This window comes from Tupaia chinensis, unplaced genomic scaffold (assembly GCF_000334495.1).
Source record: "Tupaia chinensis unplaced genomic scaffold, TupChi_1.0 Scaffold144529_1, whole genome shotgun sequence".
In the NCBI taxonomy this organism is placed as follows: domain Eukaryota; kingdom Metazoa; phylum Chordata; class Mammalia; order Scandentia; family Tupaiidae; genus Tupaia; species Tupaia belangeri.
The window spans coordinates 2,085,159-2,093,016 of record NW_006204388.1 but is presented as its reverse complement, the minus strand read 5'-3'; the positions used below and the strand labels follow the sequence as shown (position 1 = coordinate 2,093,016).

Below are 7,858 nucleotides of genomic sequence, written 5' to 3'. Positions count from 1 at the left end.
CCGGGGGCCCACACACTAAGCATGTATTTCAGGACAGCTCAGGATCCCAGCTGTGGTCACCATATGGTTTCCAGCACTGCAGGGCATTCACATTACTGCAGTGAAACAGCAACTGGACCATATACTTTTCTGATAAAAGTATTATAATTTTCTAATTGTTTGCTTATTTATTCAATGTAGTAAATTACGTTGGTTTATTTTTCAAAATATAAACCAACCTTTCACTTCTATAACAAGCCCAACTCAATCATGTTATAGTTTCTTTTTTATATATTGCTTAAAATTCACTTTGCCTAGATTTGTTTATTTGTTTGTTTGTTTATAACCCCTTGTATTTATATTCATGAGTGAGTTTAGGCTCAGTATTATTTTCTTCTACTATTTTCATATCAGGATTAAACTGGCTTTATATATTGAGCTGAAAAGTTTTTCTTTTTCTTTCTTTCTTTTTTTTTTCTTTTGGGAGAGGTTTTTTGCTATAGAGTGTGTGCACTCACCAGAAAGACAGAGAGAGAGAGAGAGAGACAGAAAGCAAGAAATCACTTCTCAGGGGGATGGCCACGCTGCAATTTCTTCTCCAGTCTCCTCCTGGGATTATGGGCACACATGCACACGTGCCCAGCGTGAGTTCAAGCCACTGGGTCCAGGAATTGAACTGTAATTGACTACATGGAAGTCCAGTGATATAGCTATTGTGCCAACTGCTACTCCCAAAAAGTTTTCCTACTGTAATATTTTCCACAAGTTTGTGTAAGCTTAGTATTAACTTTTTCTGAAATGATTAGTAAAATTTATTGTAAAACCATGTAAGCAAGGCATTTTGTTTGTGTGGAAGCTCAATTCGAAATCAAATATAGAAATATTCTAGTTTTATTTTCCATCATGTCATTTTTATTAGGCTGCATTTTACTTAGACTTTGCCTTTTATTTCAACTTCAAATGTAGGAACATAAAGTGGTCCACAATATCCTTTAATAATGTTTTTAAGATTGTGTATTTATTTTCCTGAGATAGAGAAAGAGAGAGAGAGAGAGAACCTCCCAACAGGACCTTGTCATGCTGCAAACTCCTTTGTGCTCTAGTTTTCCATTGCATCAGGATCCTGGGCACATGTGTGCCCAGCATTTTTAAAAACCTTAGTGGAGGATTTATGACCTGTACTCTTCTGTGCGGTACTTAACTTTTAGGCTGGCCCTAAAAGCCCTAAATTTGAGAAAGTAATGTACATTGACTGGTAATACTTCTTAAAACTCCATTATTCTGTAAGGCGCTGCAATAAGGATTTCTATTTTCATCACTATACTGACTTTCCTGTTGCCAAGGCTATTAAAGGCCACAGTATCCAAATCATTTATGAAATTCTCTGTTACTATACATGATAACATATCCTACTCATTTTGCTTCTTCTTTTCTGACTACCTCTCAGTCTTTATACCCTCTAAATTCAAATATTTTAATGGTTGAGATCCCTCAGAGTTTTGCAATATCTGTTTCCTACTCAAATCACTCCAAATACTCCCCTATTAATTCTCTTGGAATTGGAGGCATGCATGTGCGTACACACACACACACACACACACACCTGGCATGTTTTTCAAGCTTCCAGATCTAGGACTCAAACCATGCAGTCAACCATGTGGGCTCCAACTGCCTTACCCACCATGCCACCTGGCTGGTCTGCAGCTTATTATTCTGTGTTAATATTTTTCTTCTCTCTGCATCAGCTAGTCTCTACTTTTAGATGATCTAATAAAATGTTTTCTAACCTAGGAGACAATTATTCCCTCTGACCAAGACCCAGTCACTCCTTCCCCTGGTGAATGGCCACTCAAGTGTGCCAATAGCACAAATGCTTCCTTCTATGCTTCTAGCACCTAGCACTTTATACTGCTCTTCCTTGGAGAGTTTTCGTAGCTCCCATGCCACACTGGGAGCTCTGTGAGGATAGGACACAGTTTTGCTCACTTCTATGCCCAATACCTAGCCTAGCACCTGGGGAGACTTATATGGCCTAAAATATTTGATGAATTTATAATTATCTCAGTGCCAAGTAATCCCTTAATACTATTTAAAATGTGCAATGTCACTCATTCTTAATTTTGCACACTGTTCATTACTCTTTTATGTAATTACATATATACATTTCACCTCACTGATTTTATTTTTCAAGAAGCTATTTTATCTTTTTCTAGTTCTTTTTCTTCTTTCTGTACCCTGAAATCACTGTTGTATGTACTCCATATTTTGTTCTTCTTTTCATCACTTTTGGTTATTTGAAAACTGATTAGTTTCTTGACGGACTGAGTTAGCTAAGTGCCTCCGTTCCTTCCCCAGCTGTCCTGTCCTAGCATTTGTGCATTGGCCTTGCTCATCATTACGATCTAAGTGACTAGAATGGGGACCATATACAGGATTAATGAATAAATATATAAGTTCAAGGCCATAGTTTGGGTAAATAGTTTCTAAATAACGATTTTTATTTTCTCTCTGTCCCAGGAATTTAGTAGAGTATGTCTATAATTTCCAAAACACTTGCAAGTTTTATTTTTCTTTGACTTTGTACTTCCACTCTACAATTTTAATGCAAAGAAATGGAGTCTTCACAATTTATAACTCTGAAAACTTGGGGTATTTTTTCATGGAATGATATATGATTGCTATTTTGTCTTACATGATTACTTTATAAAGTTTCCATAAAGTAAGGAGTCTGACATGCGTCTAGTAAATCAACACTACTTTTGGCTTCAATGTTCTAGACAATATTTAATTTAAAATGAATTAAATCTCAGATTAATTAACATTTAGAGGTTCTTAAATATGCCCTGTACTAGTTTAAATACTTTTTACATATTAACACATTAAATTATTATAGTAGTACAATGAGGTGGAGTAATAATACACTAATATAGCAGATATGGAAACAGACACTCCAAGATTAAAGTGATTTGCTAAAATCACAGGGGTGAAAAGTGAAAGAGCCACGATGTATACTTTAGTAGTCTTACTATATATAGCCTGCTTAACTAACAAGGTATCTTGTCATCTAGATTAATGTTAGTTTTGAAAACCTTAGATACATTACATACTCATTGTGCAGTCTGAAAGTCTTCAGATATTTTATGATGTTGCAAAGAGATTTAAAAAACAAAACAAACAAACAAACAAAAACTTGTCTCACCCTGTAGCCCGGCTATTCTGCTGTAGTATTCATCTATGCTCTGAATCCAAAAACAAAAACAAAACAAAACAAAACCACAAACTTCCTGCTTCTGGAAGAACATTGCTATGTACACTAAATTGCAGTTCTATTGAAACTATATCTTTTGTTTTCTGACTGAAGGATTAAGAGGAGACACATTCTTGCCCACCTAACTAAGAATTACAATAGCCTCTTCATAGTTATAGAATCCAAATTACCCTTTCATTCCTCACTTTCTGATTATATGGCCACAATTCCTGTGACTGCTTTTCATAGGGCACTTTGGAAATGGTACAATATAGCTGCTGGCATCTAAGCCTCTGGGAACATGGTAGGTCATGGTTGTTAAGCTTAAGGATGGTCACAGGAGGCTAGTGGTTCTAGTCTTATAGTTGGACTTGGCTGCAAATTGAATAAATGCAAAGAAAATCCAACTGAAGAAGAAATCTGAGGAGTAGGGAGCAGGAAATCTGTGACATTCGGGTTTTTAAAATCACTTCAGTGTTTGTGTTAAGCTTAGTAAGTGTGATTAATACTTCATTATTAAAAGATGAAAAGAAAAAAATGATATTATAATGACTTTTTAATAATATCTATGATGGCAGTAATCATTCTGGTGCATTGAATTCAATAGGGTAAAGTAATTTTTCTAAACATCAAAATTAGGTAGATAATCGATCCACAAAGTAGAAATCAGAGGTAATAAGCAAAAATGGTATGGGTAATAAAGAAATGCAACTTTATATTTTTTTCAAAAACATGAAAAACAATGACTAAATTTTTTCATTGTTTCTCTCTCCAAAATGTTTATGTAATGAAAATAGCTAGAATTTTTATCTATGGGAATTCATTTTACAAGCCACATTTTAAGGTGATCTTTTTCATGTCTGCATTTTGAAAATAATAACAATCTAAAACAAATGAGTAATGTTTTTTCACAGGAAAAAAGGTTGATATTGTGTACATACAAGTTACCGATATGCCCTCGGTACCTATGAAATTATTAAGTAATTAAAAATATCAAAACAAGGTATATATCACATACTATTCATGCCTGTTTTAAAAACAATATGCTAACCCTGGCCAACTAGTTAAGGGAGCTGGATCACACATTGGCTGAACTTATGGTTCAAATCCTTGTACCAGTGGGCATGGTAGGTGCATGCATGTGTGTGTCCCAAGCCCCCAAAGGATGGGGAAATAGATAAGGGATTGTGATGTGACCATACCTTATTGGGGTACTTTCTCCCTCTCTCTTTTGGTCCATCTCTCTTTGGTGAGCAGATGAACCCTTGGGGAGTGGGGGAGTCAATATTAGTTACATGAATAACATGAAATAATTTAATAGAAAGCATTGAATTGGTAAACCTGAGCACAATGTCTATCAATTCTTAACCACAAACTATGCAAATATTAGCCAGTAGATTGAAATAACGTCCCTTAATAAGAGTAATTCATCTTTTTTTTTTTTTTTGGGAGGGTTTTTACCCCAGAGAGAGACAAAGAGAGGGAGAGGAGAAATGAGAAATCACCCCTAAAACAGATGACCATGGCACAATCTCTTCTCTTCCATTTTATAAGAAATAATACTAAACATGAAAATCTATCCTCTGAGAACTGAATGATGGTTGTCTTACAGTTTTGAACATGCATGCATATACATCCAGAATGATTTTTTTTTTTTTGGAGAGATTTTCACTGTAGGCCGCGTGCGCTCGCCAGACAGACAGAGAGAGACATAGAGACAGAAAGCAAGAAAGCACCCCCCAGGGGGGATGGTCACGCTGCAATCCCTTCTCCTCCATTCTCCTCTCGGGATCTTGGGCACGCACGCACACGTGCCTGGTGTGAGTTTTAAGCCACCGGGTCTGGGACACGAACCGCGGTCGACTGCGTGGGAGTCCAGCAACATAGCCATTACGCTAACTGCTGGTTCCCAGTAATTCATCTTTTTAGGTTGATATTTAAAATATTATGTAACATGAGCTTCATTTCGGGCATATGTGTTGAATGGTTGAATGAATGAATTAATGTTGAATTTCTTAATTTAAAAGTAACCCACTGTGCCTTTACTCAGTATATCCTGTACCTAGGGTAAGTATAGAGTTGCATATTTTTTTGAAAAAGGTATGGCTAGATTCCTGTCTGCAGGTCATGCAACCACAAATGTGCTTCTGTTCAGTACTGTTCAAATCTAAATCTAGGATCCAACTTTTGTATTCCTTCTATATGATGATATCTTCTGTTAAGATCTGTCAAGCAAAAAGAGAGGAGAAAGTCTAGTTAAATTTTAGACAATATTATATTTAGGTCATGGAGTGACATCTAACTTCACTATAGAGCTAGAGGATTTTACACACACACATACACACGCACACACACACACACCAGATAAATTCTGTAGTTAGGAATTATTAGGAAATTAGGCTGTGGTTATTTAGATAACACCTAACATCTTTCATTCATTTATTTTCTTATTATGGCAGGTCAGGAGTTTTGTAGAATGTTCAGTACAACTGTTGATAGAAGATGTTTTAGTCCATTATTGCATTGCTAAACAAAAATATTTAAAACTGGGTAAAATATTGTAAAAATAAGTTTATTAGAATCACAGATGACCTTTTCTCCAATTGTCAATAAGACATTCCTCATTTTCCTCTGAAACATTCTCAGAATGGCTTTTACTGTCCCTATTTCCATCAGTATCCTGCACCCCATTTAATCAACTTTTTAAATGTTCCACTTTATTTATTTCTAAACTGTTTTCCTACTCTCCCCCAGAATCTAGGTTTTTCCTAGACTTCTTCACAGCCTTTAAACTTCTGACCATTACTCAGTCCCCAAACCAATTCCACATTTTCAAACATCTGGAGCAATGCAACCCTGCTTGTCTGTGCCAATTTCTGTCTTGGTTCATCAGTCCACTGCTAAACAGAAATACTTAAGACTGCGTAATTTGTGGAAATAGAGGTTTTTTGACTCATGACTTTGGTGGTTGGAAAGTTCCAAAGGCATCATACATGACAAGAAGCAGAACTTTGAACTGAGTAGAGGATAGTCTCTATCGATGTGCCCTACGTCTGCCCTATCTTTAATTTTTTTCTACCCACCAGGACTCAATCATGGGAAACCATGCAAACCACTCAATCACACTAATCTCCTCCTTAAGGACCCACCCTTCAAGACAATAACGGGATCAAGTTTTCATCCTCTTAACCCCATTACAGCAGCTCAACACATGAATTTTGGGAGTACCTATTGTAACTATAACAGTGGATATATTTATATATTTGGGTGCTATAAGGAGATGTTTCTGATATTGACTGTTAAGTATGATATGTGCTGGTGATATTAGGTAGATGCCTTTCTCAGGTTAAAGCAATTTTAGTATTCCTAGTTTTCTGACAAATGAAAATCTCAGAGTTGAAATTTCTAAAATATTTCTGTGTGTATTAAAATGGTTATCTGATTTCTCCCTTAATATGTTCTTTGAGAGAATTACAAAAATAGTCTAAAGTTAAACCAACCATGTGTTTGTGAAATAAATTTATATTGATCATAAGAGATATAAATATTTATGTCTGATTAAGATTTAGTTTGCTAATGTTTTATTCATGATGTTTCAACTATATCTATGAATGAAATTAGGCTTTAATTTTATTCCCTTATATTGCCCTTGTTTGTTCCTTGATATAAAGGTTACAGTGACTTCGTACTAGTTGAGAGAACTTTCTCTCCTCTTTATTTCTCTTTTCTCTTTCCTATTCTCTCTCTCTCTCTTTCTTCCCTCCCCCTTCACTCCTCATTTTTCTCTCCTCTTTCCTTTCTTTAAAGTATTTTGTGTAAGGTGGATTATCTAAACCATCTAGGTTTAGTGGGAGGTTTTGTGATGGTGTTGGTTGGTTTGACTTTTTTTGTGTTTTGCGATTAGATTTTAAATTACTAAATAAATATTTCTAATAGTTCTAAATAAATCCAGGTTTTCTAATTCTTCGAATAAATTTCAATTTGTTATATGTCCCATAAAATTGCCCTTCTGTTTGCATTTTCAAATATAAAATAACAATATTGTTTATAGTCCCAAGGTGATTATTTCTGAGTAAAGAATTGAGCATTTAGAGTTGGTCAGGAGAGTAGCAATGTAGATCTGATTTCTTATCACATCCTTGTTACCAACTAAATGTGAAGATTTAGGGAAGATATTTAATCTCATCACTTGAATTTCCTTTGGTCATGTTTTGGAAAAATGGCAGTTTTTTAACCATTAAATAAGCTACTTTGTTTTAAATTTCAAACATAAAGCTTCTCAGACATGTGTTATAAAGTGACCTGTTAGTTCTCTTTGCTGTTCTTCACTTTCATGACTACTTGTAGTTATTTATTCTGTGAGATTTTCTTATCTATGTAATCTATCTCCCTATAGCTAATATATGCTGTGTGTACATGCATTTGTAATTTATACTTAATTAGATAGAATCATTTTATTATGCCAACTGACATAGTGTTTCTAGAAAATAAGCAGAGACATGTTGATGAAGCAGAGCTGATTGTTTTTAAGCCTAGTGCAGTAGGAGAGAACATCCTTTTGAAAGAATCTTAGTAGTATCCCAGAATTTCAAGGAATTTTCAAGCTTTAAGAGCCTAGTCTAATATTTTTAA

At 35.1% G+C, this 7,858-nt stretch overlaps 1 protein-coding gene across 1 annotated transcript in view; it reads left to right on the top strand.

Annotated features, from left to right (window-relative positions):
• Positions 1-7,858, top strand: part of LRRC7 (leucine rich repeat containing 7) — a 543,267-nt gene that overhangs the window by 76,790 nt on the left and 458,619 nt on the right. The window lies entirely within an intron of this gene.